Source organism: Etheostoma spectabile, chromosome 9 (genome assembly GCF_008692095.1).
Source record: "Etheostoma spectabile isolate EspeVRDwgs_2016 chromosome 9, UIUC_Espe_1.0, whole genome shotgun sequence".
Lineage (NCBI taxonomy): Eukaryota > Metazoa > Chordata > Actinopteri > Perciformes > Percidae > Etheostoma > Etheostoma spectabile.
Window position 1 is genome coordinate 17,908,264 of NC_045741.1, and position 12,366 is coordinate 17,920,629.

At 41.6% G+C, this 12,366-nt stretch overlaps 1 long non-coding RNA gene across 1 annotated transcript in view; it reads left to right on the forward strand.

The window, feature by feature from the left end:
• LOC116695714 (uncharacterized) overlaps window positions 1–9,995 on the forward strand; it is a 15,386-nt gene extending 5,391 nt beyond the window's left edge. Inside the window, exons 2-3 of the long non-coding RNA XR_004333541.1 lie at window positions 7,449–7,453; window positions 9,985–9,995. This is a non-coding gene — a long non-coding RNA (uncharacterized LOC116695714). The remainder of the gene's footprint in view (window positions 1–7,448; window positions 7,454–9,984) is intronic.
• The last annotated feature ends 2,371 nt before the right edge of the window (window positions 9,996–12,366 follow it).

Sequence of the window (12,366 nt, forward strand, 5' to 3'; positions counted from 1 at the left end):
TGTGTGTGTGTGTGTGTGTGTGTGTGTGATTATACTGTGCTTCAGCGTGTGTGCATGCTTTTGTAGTTGTGGACCAATTTTTTTTTTTTAAGGATTTGTTTCCTGTTTCTGTGTGCATGCGTGCATGCATTGCGTGCGTGTGTGCGCATTAGGACACTCTAGCCTGTAAATGCAGGTTAACAAGCTACGTGTGTTCCATTTAGAGTAGAGAAAGCAGTGTTAGTCACACATGGTGTGTGACATCTGAGGTGGCCTCAGGGAGGAAAAAACCACAAGGCTGTCCAATACCAGAACCATAACAGAAACCAGTCCTCCCGGTGCAATGTAGTGTACACCCTAACACACAAACCGAAAAAATAAACTTGACGCTGGCTCACACGTCTATACGTACACAAACATGATGCATTCACATCCCTACATGTTTACGGTGACATCTAACTTAGCAGAGCGACCCAGCAGCAACAACCCTTCGGGGGATCCACCCCTGCCTCACCCCCACGTTGCCCCACAGGCTTCTCCTGACACTGGCCCCGTGCAATCTGTCAGGAGGCCCAGAGATGTCTCACTTATCAATAGGCGAGGCATATTATTTCAGGGGGCTTCCTCTTTCCTGTAGAGGACAGTCCTAATGGGGGGGTGGGGGGACACCATGGGGCAGTCAAACCGCCTGGGGCCACTTGGACTATGAAAGGTGTATATGGTTGAATGAAAGAGCCGGACTTTCCCTGCCAGTTAGCGTGTCATTTGACAATGTGACGGCCTCACCATGGGTGTGTTTTTCCACTTCACTGCTTAAAGTGCTGGGCTGGTGTTATCAGATTTTGATTCAGTTCTTTAGTGTTTGCTTTTCTGAAGCTTTAGTGTTTCCTTTCTTTATCTACAGGGGAAATTGAGGTGAATGTGCGGTCAGATTGGGTTCTCTAAGGAAAGTCATTAAGCTGCTCTATTGAAACAGGCAATTTAAATCATCTTGACAATCTAAAAAGGTGTCAGTTTGATCATATTAGTAAATTATCAAGATTATTTTAAGAGTCTTTAAGAGATTATGATTCAACTAATTAGGCATTTAGGGACAATGACCAACTATAAAAAAGTTTACTCAAACCAGTACCATGTGTAAATGTTTCAGAGAACTATAAATCCATATAGTGTCTGGAATGCTCTCAGAGCTGTGCCAAGGTTATAAAAATGGATTATTGTGGAGGAGGTACACCAACTCAAAAAATGCCCAGTTCATTCTCATTTAATCTGTGTAGCTGAACATAGGACGGGATATTTTTTCTTTTTTTGCTGTCTGGTACAGACTTGAATAGAGACGACCACTGGGCAAGCAAGGGGTGTTTGCTCAAGTGGAGCCAATTACTCAAAATAAATTGGGTCTTCCTCTCTATTCCCTGCTTTGCTCTTCCTCCCTCTCTCCCCCTCATCTCTCTGGTATGGGTTGTCATTTGAAAAACGGATCAGATCCACGATGAGCCCCTCCTTCCAAATAAACAAGCTAGTAATGGCTGTTTACCTAGAGTACAAGAGCCATTATACGCATGGAAGTTAAACATCTCTGACAGGCAAAATGGCCGCAGACAAATCACTGTTGCCCTTTCTTGAGGGATTGATTGGAAGAATGCTGATGTTTCCCTAACTGTTACCAGCAGCCTAACACGCTTGTGACGGCTTTTCAAAAAGGCATACCAACTAGATGGTGTAAGGATTCAAATCAAAAATCTTGTTTGTCTGCAATTATACTAAAGAGTGAGCAGATGACCTTGCCTGAGATGGATTTCATCGCATTGGTTGCCTGGGAGCCGCAGGCCTTACAATCGGAAAGTACCCCTGAACTTCAGGAGAACATCACAGCCCACTTTTCAGTCACTTCAAAAGGTCTGGACAGTGTTATGTGGAAATATGGAGGACATGGAAAATGAAAGTGCATTCATCATGTACTGTAAGGCAAGTTTTAATGAGCTTAACGTCATTCTGTGGAGTCATTACGAGATCAAAAATGAAGTCAGAAAATAATTTGAAGTGAAAGGCACCGTTCTGTGACTTTGTGTTTAATTGGAAATGAAAGGGTAGCGTAAACAGTACAATGCATTTGTGGTCATACATGTGTGAAGAATGGACTGCATTAAATCACAGTCTGCTAACTAGACCATAATTGAACTTCACATAATGGGTGACGACTGAATAATTTACCGTCAAGCTTTTGAATGTTGTCTGTGAAGGTCAGCCGCAAATTAAACGACTTTGGGTCCAGAGTTTTACAAGTAAAAAATATACCACACACACACACACACACACACACACACACACACACACACACACACACACACACACACACACACACACACACACACACACACACACACACACACACACACACACACACACACACACACACACACACACACACACACACACACACACACACACACACACACACACACACACACACACACACACACACTTACTTTTTGAGGCCAGGTCTAGTTTGTAAAGCTCCTGCAACTAGAAGGCCACGTATTTGTTGCAATAGAGAGTCAAAACAATAAATTAATAGATTTGTCAAACGACAGAAAAAATGAACCATCTTCATAATTAATAAAATTACCTTGATAATATATTTTATTTGATAGTATTTAGGAGTGTTTGCCTTTTATTATAAAGTACATATAAAGATGCACAAGAAAAAAGGGGAGAGAGTGCACTATATGCAGCACAGGGCCGCGGTCTGGCTGCCACTGACTCAGCCTTAGTACATGGAGCGCATGCTCTACAAGGTGAGCTATACAGGGCCACCCCACTTATAATCTTATGAGCATAATTAATAATAAAAATCTATTAGTTGTGGTCCTTTCCCCTGTTGAAACATTGTAGAGCATGATACATCCTCCTTGCTTTAACCTTTCATCTACATCTAGTTCCCAAAGTGGCAAAAGGGGCAATCTGAGAAATTGTCAAATGATTACAAAAGTAAAAAATAACAAGAGAATAACTAAATACTGCTACAAAAATAACTTTAAATGTTCTAAACTCACACACATTCACCTTGGAGAAAGGGGACCTAAGAGCACTGAGTGAAAAAATATGAAGATGACAACAACTAAGAACTTTAATTGGTCATTTTGAAAGAAAACTTTACTTCATAAAACAATGAAATAGGGTAGTTTAGAATTCTAAAATGGCTACAACTTTACAACAACAGGGCATGAAGCTGGTTGCACTTACAGCCATATTCTTTACAGATGGGCCCCAGGGGCACAGTCAGCTCTGGGCCAAAGGGTTTTTCCTTACAGATTTCAGCTGTGAGAGAATGTACAATAGGCTGAGGCACGTTGTTGTAAAAGGCTTACAACAGAACGGTCTGCTGTTCCCGAGATGTGAGGCTAACTTCAACTACATGTTGCCTGAGCTTTGATTCATCGTGGCACATATCACAGAACAGTTGTACAATGTTGAGCCATTAACCTTGGCACAACACCCAGCAGGATTTTTTTTTTCCTTCATGCTTTTCCAAATGAAAGGTTGGCAGGATAATGCAGCATGCATCCGGTGGAAGCAATATGGGACATCACCGCCTGAGTGTGAGTGTACAGGAATCTTACATGTGCATTTTCCTGTAGGTTATGCATGTGCATGTATCCATACAATATCTCTGTGTGAATCAAAGCATATGCTCTCTTTCCCTTCAGCTGTCAGAGTGCCAGGCAGCATTCACCACCTGGATCAGCAGGTCTCCCCCTCATGCACATCTACACTTACACACACCACTGATCTCATCCCCCTGCAGATGGAGAGGCTACACAGCTGCTAACTTTCCCAAGACTTTGCATTCAGACTCATACAGTGTCAAGCTACTGTAACCGAGTCCCGGCAAAGGTTTCAACACGTCCAACAATACCCTGACTCTTTGCTCAAGTCTAGAGTTGCATTATATCTGCCTTGTATTGTTTAACTTTGTTTTTCATGTTGTATAATGTACAGTGACAGCAACGATTTTATTCTTGAGGATTAGACTTTTCCATATAGGTTGTTGACAGATGCTTGGTGTCCTGTTGTAGCTGGGTCAGTAGCAGCGCAACCCCCTGAGGGCTGACTTTGTTAATTGTGCCAATAATCCGTATAAAGTATACTGCATGGAAGATGTAGGGAATTATCATAGAGGTATTTGTATTCCTCTCCACAAGCTTTTGTTCAATAATGTATTCCTGATGTTGGCGTAACAATAAACTCTTCTACACTGCAAACTTTATTCTAAGTGTGTCCACAGGCTTCGGCAAGGTGTGTGTTTTCAGTTTGGTCTCAGAGTCCCCTGGAGAGCCACACATAAATAATCATAACATTGCACTATTTTTACTTGTTTGGCAAGTTTGGTTTTGTTCAACTTGAGCCCCATTGGACATTCACCAGGACCCCCACAAACCCCTCCAACAACCAACAGCCTTTTACAATTCTGTATTCAAACATGCAATCCTGTTGGCAGCCAATCAAAAGGCTGCTTTCCACCCACATGCCTCGGCACATACCCTTTGGGTCCATTTTCAGGGGTCTCCTACCACAAACCGGCTGTCGTGAAAAAAAAAGACACATGCAAAACAATCTGTCCCTAGGTAGAAAATGGCAAAACCTGCTGTGTTTTGGAAGAACGGGCATTGCCCTGCTTCCTGACTACTGGGTGGTGAGTTCACCATGAATGCCAGGTGCCATGAAATGCTCAAGGCCAAGTGGATGTCTGAGATATCAAATATTTCCTGAAGAGCCCCATGAGAGGGCATAGATGACTAGGGCTGGGCCGCTATGGATTTTTTCTTACCGCAGTTGAAAAGCAAGAAATTCCGGCGGTAGTGCAGTATATCGCAACCCCCTTACGAGAGTAGCGTAAATTAGGGCGAGAAGGGCAGGGTGACCTCAGTGCCCGTGTGGTTGTGCAAGGAGAGCAAGCGGTAACAGAGAGTAGCGTATGAGTGCCTCTGTGAGGAATCACAAGAGGAAAAAGAGCCAGCAAAGTAGATGTAAAGTGAGTTAAAAGTGAACAATAAAACAAGCTAGTGCTTCTCAAGACACGGTGCCTTTATCTGCCACCAGTAAAGTGAACGGCGTTAGCCCCGAAAAACATTGGCTTAACCCTTACAACATATGTTGCAGCAATAGACTGTATAAAAAGATGGAAGTACGGCGTTTCCATTTCAGCTCAATGTAAGAGTCTTTACTGTGTTTTGCTGTCATTTACCGCCACTCTGCTTTCTCTCCTCTCCGTTGATCTATTCCACAGATCTATTCAGAAAGCTCTGTTGTCAATAAAGTAAAAAAAAAAATTGTGTTTCAACAATCCCAAGGGCAGACGCTTTGCGGCACAGTGGTCTTAGCAGCTGAGCAAACAGAGCAGAACTTGTTGCTCTCTCTACTACAACCCATATAAGCTGCTCTGTTTAGGCTACAAAACGTGCATGGATGCTGCAAGTGAAGTTTGCGGTTTTGTTGGAATTAAGCTATAAGCGGTAGGAAGCTCCGCTAGCTGCTAGGCTAATGTGCAATGCACATATACATTTTTAAGTTGTAATGATTATAATGTAGGGTCATCACTCTGCAGCTGAACCTCCCTTGGGGTGCCCCGAGCACGTCACACTCACCAACACACGCCAGTCTTGCTGTACTAATGGCAAGGAGAAGCGGGGGAATTATTACAACTTGGAGAATAAGGACTTTAAAACAATGCAACAGTTATGTGCTGATAGGATCTCATCAAACTGAAACTTACATTAACTGTTGTCTTTAAACAAGGAGCTCTCCATTTTGTCTTATAACATCTTCAAAAAATGCAGTGCTGGCCTATAAAGTGAATTATTATGGCATATATGAAATGGGAATGTGTGGGTGTAAAATCATATAAAACTAAATCAGAATAGAGTGATGGGATTATGTGATAAAAACAGAATATAAAGTTAGATAGGCCTTGTAAAAAATACAAAAGTTGGCATGCCTATTTCCTTATGATAGTTCTCTATAGTCTGTTGAATCAGGCAGCAACTAGCTTCCTCACAAAGTAACACATTTCTCTTCAAAGCAAGCACTCATACTGAAACGAATGTTCATTAGGGAGCATAAGGTTTGCACTAGCATATCAAGCGAGCCACTAAAAATAGCCTCTATGCCATCCTCCAGCCCTTTGAGGATCAGAGTTGAGCGAGGCAGCTGAACGGTGCCTGAGTAAAGCCTCAGCCCGTGGACAGATGTTTCTGAGAACAGGTGGCTGGGGTTGTCCCCTGGATTTGCATGGCTATGACAGACACAGCAGACCTCACAGACTTCAAAAGGGCAGGAGCATGACTGCTAATGATCTGTGGAGAGAGGAAAGGGGAGTGGCTAGCTAGCAATCTAGCTTCATAGGCGCCATGCAGACAAGGACTTCCAGCAGTCCGTGGAAAACTTCTCTCTGCTACGGAATGTTTTCTATAACGAGGTCATGGTTTCTGCTACTGTTGGAGGGTCATTTGATACTTTAATTCATATCATCAAATGGTGCTGCAATGAATGTAAAACATTTCATAATAAACAAACTGATGTAAAATAGTTGGACTATTACAAAACAAACTGTCCACAATATTTTTTATATTATATACACACACACTATATATATATATATATATATATATATAGTATAGTATAAAATATCATTGTTTGTTTATCAATATCAATAACTCAATATGACCCCAATTCAATTATTTTGTTATCAACGTAGTCATGTTTATTAATGTATAATGTGTTTTTTTGGTCATATTGGCCTACCAAATGAAAGTTGTAATCATTCATGTAATAATCCTTTGGGCAATTTGTTCTAAGATCTTTAAAAATGTTCTGCCACAGTTTGAAACCAAGCATGAACTCTTCAAATTCTGAATAGATAAGATTTCTTCTTGCAAGGCAGCAATTAAGTCAGACAAACTGAATCTCTTCGTCTACCCCCTCCCCTTCATCTGTCATATTTTCAGCTTTGATCTCCTCTAACCCCATTCATTAAGCAAATACAACACACTGCCACTTAAAGTTCGCACTGGAGTCCTTAACAGCTAATAAATAATGCATTCACCCTGGGATTAAAACATGAGATGAGCACCAGGCAAAAAGGGTGAACGCATGGTTGGCTCAGACAGTGCTAAATGTATGCTGAATGGAATCGGAAATGTGGTAGTACACAAATGATGCGCAAAGTCTCAGCAGTCTAGCATTGGATTAATAGGCATGATTATGGATGCAGTTGTTATCACCTATCAATCTGAGGCACAGGTGGTGAGGGTGAAATGTAACACTGGATAGCAATATTAACACTGCATTTTAAGTAGTATGCTGTCCTTAGAGAGAAGAATGAAAAATGGGACAAGAATACACTTGATTGGAAATGGTTAGAGTGAGAAAGTTAAAACAAGGTCCCTTTGACACATTATCAATCATAGTACTGGTCTGTATTAAGAGATTATTTCCAAAATTATCTATTTTTTTGAAAAATAAAAACATCACTGGGTAGAGGATCAAGTATTTAAAATGGTCACTATTATCTTACAGTCATGCTTAAAGCACAGTAAGGCTGGACCAGGCAGAGCAGGGATTAATGCTAATATCAACATGCTAGCATAATGACAGGTATAATGTTTACCATGTTCACCATTGTAGTTTGGAGTTTTAACATGCTAATAAGCATGAAACACAAAGTACAGCTGAAAGCATTAGTTTTGCAGGTATTTGGTCATAAACCAAAATATTGGACAAATTGAAATTTTGACCAGATGACAGCACAAGATAAAAAGTCACCATTAACTTTGGGTATGATATTTTACTCACAACTAGATTGCCAATATGGCACCGGTTCCTAAACGTGCGGTATTTACTGGGACGAATAGCAACGTAGATTTTGGTGCCTCATTTCGGTGCCACTTACATGCCTTGCGCATCCCTGGTGCTCTGAAACGGACATCAGAGTAGGGCTGCACAATTAATCGAATTTTAATCGCGATCACGATTTTGACTTCCCACGATCAAATTTGCGTGATCGAGCGATTAATTTTTTTTAAACGTCATTTCATAGAACGCTCCGGGTTTTTTGCAAAGCCAATCTACTGCTCCGTCAACCCGTCTGAGTCCCGTAGTTCCCTGCACCCAGTGCAGCTTAGTTTCTAGATGTAGACAGTCACAGAGGACAGAGTAACGGGAGGAAAACTCAAGGTTTACCAGTTTACCAGTAAACACAACATTTGTCCCGTCTGTTGTTTTTCAGACAACAGCAGTGAGCAGTGCTAGTAGCGTCTGTTAGTTGTTAGCTAGTTAGCGTCTGTTAGCTGTTAGCTCCTCTAGGACGCACCGGTGCTAATGTCCTCGCATCCGCTGCAATGTTGTTTATATGGATATGGTTTAATTTTGTGTTACATTACCCATTTCGTCTGTAAAGCCGTGCTCGTGTGGGATCTCTCCTCTTACTCTCCGCGCAGCCCGGCCACACAGCGGCCGCTGGTCCACGCTTCTGACATTTGTCTACAGTTTTAATTTTTTATTAACACAGCTGTATATTGTTAAATATGAGGGGCAAACCTGTGTTTGTACCAGTGTTTCCGCTGGTAACTGCTATCGCGGCCGCCACGGCGAAGAACACAGAAGAAGTTATTGAATGCAACTAACTTCAGTTGGTAGAGTAATAGTGTGAGACGGAGCTGCTGGACTTGGACCTGGGCCAGAGATGTGACCCATGGCCAGAATATCATAGTTCATAAAAATGCAGTGCAGTGACGATACAGACGTTTCATACATACGACGTGTGTTCCCGCCATTCGACCCGTGCTGATTATCATTTTGGCCATAATCGTGCAGCCCTACATCAGAGGCACCAAAAGCATCTCTGCATGTGACGCAAGGTAACATTACACTTCACAGCAGGTATTGTTAGCTAGTAGCTGGCTTAAATAAGGTTAAAATGCTGGTCTGGCTGTATTCCACTGGAAATGTATAATATAATATATAATTTCGAAAGACATGTTACCATTTTGTTTTGTTGGTTTTCTTGATCATACTTATCTTTTTGTTTTAACATTTTCAAAATAAACTTAATAAAAAAATTTAAAAAACAGTCTGCAGCTAATGACACAGAGTAGCTGCACTTTGAGACACTGGTGGTGCTCTCAGAGTTGTTGGGAGAACAACCCCGACATCTAGGAGCAGGGGCATCGGACTGGGGGTAAAACCAATACTGCCAGGGCCCAAGGGGAGAGAGGAACATTTAAAAGTCTGGAATATATTTTATTTTACTTGGATATTTTCATTTCATAATTAAATTTTATATTGCATGTCAGATGAAATGTAAAGTTGGTGTACTGGCAGAATAACTTGGTTGATTGACTGACTACATTTTGTATACCAAAAAAACTTATCTCAGGTCTCAGGATGAAGAGCATTAGGGGCCCATCAGGACTGCCTATGCATAGGGCCCAGGAGCTTGTGCTACTCCACTGCCTGGGAGGCATAAATGAATGAATACAAAAAACTGTGATAATGCATGTTGAGATGTTGAAATATTTGGTAGGATAGCTAGGAAAATGTCCTGCCCTGCAGTCTCACTAGGACCCAGAGGAAAAGTCAGGAGTCTGTACAAAATGTAACGACAATCATGGCCAATACATGGATGCAGAGATATTTCAGTCGGGGTCAAAAGTCATGGACCGACTTTCAGACCAACATTCCCATCTATAGAGCATTCCTGCTAGCATGGCTAAAACATCCATGATTGGTTAATGTTTTTTGAGATCAATTATTCTGGTAGAGTAGCTATTTGAACTAAATCCCTAGTACACAACAGACCTCTGTGTGAATTGCCATTAAAAGGTGCCTTGCCACACGTATTCCAATACTTGTGGTAATGTCTGAAGTTCTACCATGGACTCAAACATTTTTGTGGAAAAAAATGCCTTGGTTACCTTGGTTCAAGCCATTCTCGTGTGGTTCTAGTATCAACATGCCAAGCTGCTTGACTCTGATTGGCTAACAGCTAGCCAATGAGAGCCTGGCTATCAGCATCCTTTACCCAGCACAATAGGGAGAGCTCATGAATAGTAACGAGCTCAGGCAACATAACATCAGACTGACCAGCTGTTGTTATTGGCCTAATTTCTCCACCTATTTCTTTTCATTGGCAAGAGCTGACAGAGGAGGTAGCAGTTCATTTTCACATTCACGACATACCACATTTACATATGGAACTAACATATTTTTAAAAAATGCAAGTAGGGCACCTTTAATACAATAATATATCCCAACCAATTAAACTACATACTACACAAACCTCATAGGATAATGTATTGTGACAGGCTAGCTTCATCCCGTATGAGTGAATAGATAAATAGTGTCCTCCTATTTCAGTTCTGGGGGCCTTACAGAGGTAAAACGACCTGAATAAGCAGGGGGGCTACTACTACATCTTGACTTTATTACTCCCCACCCTTAAATCACACAGTGACCCCCTTCTTTTCTGTGCCATGTTCAAACAAACATCCAGAAAAAACTATTATTCCTGCCTCTGTCGACTAATGTTCTCTGGGTTCCCTCCTCATCTTTCTCTCTGTTTTCCCTTTCTTTATCCTCTGATGGGAGCCACGCCATGACCTGATGGGAGCCATGCCGCGACCTTTGCCAACCAAAGCCAAACCTACCACGTACACACACACACACACACACATAAAAAAACAACAACCCTGGTTTGGTATTGGGATTAAGGTCTGTTTACTTTCTGACCACACTGCTGTTTATTCAAGACGTACTAAAACCTGTGAATGGGGGTTTAAAAGTTGATTTTGTTACTACTGCTACCTAAAAGCAGAATTGCTGGACTTATTCCTTGTTCACATAAAATAAAGAATAACTTTCCATGCAGCAGGAAATGGCTATATCAAATGGCCATACACACTATAGTCACACCTCTGCAGGATTTCAATATCAAAGAGACACCGTGCTGTGTCGGCAACACAAAATGTGCCTCTCTACAAACCTTTGAAAACCCTACAAATGTTATACTATCTGTACCGCCCTATCACTCACACATGACCTATAAGAATTCCCATTTAGTCACAAGGTGGCCTTAATAATGTAGGCCTTTGTAAATGGTCATATTTTTGTCCCAGCTCCCTTTCCTCCTGTGGTTTTTCCATAATTGGAATCTTGTCTCTAGGCCTTCAGTTAAAGAGTCCTCCGATGTAATCGCCACCATCTTGGCGAAATGCAAACATAGCCAAGTCTCTCCAGAGAAGACGCCAACTTGGAGATGTTCTTCCCCTTTAATAACATCTTTTATTAAAGCAGGGTGAAAACAATTAGGGGTGTGCAAGTTCCTCGTCTTTAATACAGGCTTTATTGAATAAGCGACATCCCATCCGCTGAGGGAGGGCCTCCGATGTGGCGCAAGTAGTATTGCCTGATGTTCAAATGGGAAGATGCCTAAAGGGATTGGAGGAGTAATTCAATTAGAAGTAATATGCGCCAAACCTCCCCCAAAATTGCTGTCTAATTCCTTTTACTGATAGGAAAAATAGCAAATGCTCCTTAAGTCCATCCAGAAAAATAGACCCATAATGGTCAAATGAATGCATGATATAATATATAAAAAAAGTCTTTGCATGTTGCATGAGAATTTGTTTACCAGGAACCAATAAAAGCCTCAAAGTCTCAAAGACTGAGAAGAGAATGAGAAGATGTTGTGCACATCAATGTAGTTGCAGGACAAAAAAGTATCTGTTCAAAAAAGGTAAAGTCTGCACAAAAGCTTAATGCTCCGGAAAAATACTTTAATAGTGCAAATAAGGCAAACAATATTGCTCAGTGGCCCCCAGGAGGGCCAAATTGTGGACCGAAAAATCATGGGCCTTATTTGCACAACTGTTACAGTGCCCGTTGAAAATGTTTGGAATGGGCCGATTGCTTGGCCTGTGGTTTTGCTGGTTGTAGAATTCTCCAAAAAACAAATTGTACCCCAAAATTATTTACAGAGTGACCCCAAACCACTTAGAATGCAACTCCACTGTATAGCCTACTACTGACTTACAGTGTAGGCTACATCTACATCAGGAGGAAGACAGTGTGCTACTATATTAACCCGGCAGAGAATGTGGCAGATTCAGAATTTAATCACAAAATATCACAATTAAAATATGGAGTAATCAGACAGTTGCCTCATGGCATTCCCGGCCCGTTATGAGAGCTAATCAGCACATATTTGTGTTAACAACCACCAGAAACGGAGCAAGTAGCCTACAGAGACAATTTCACATTTAGCTCCGGACTGTTTGTGGAGAGGGAGGGGGAGAGAGAGAGAGAGAGAGAGAGAGAGAGAGAGAGAGA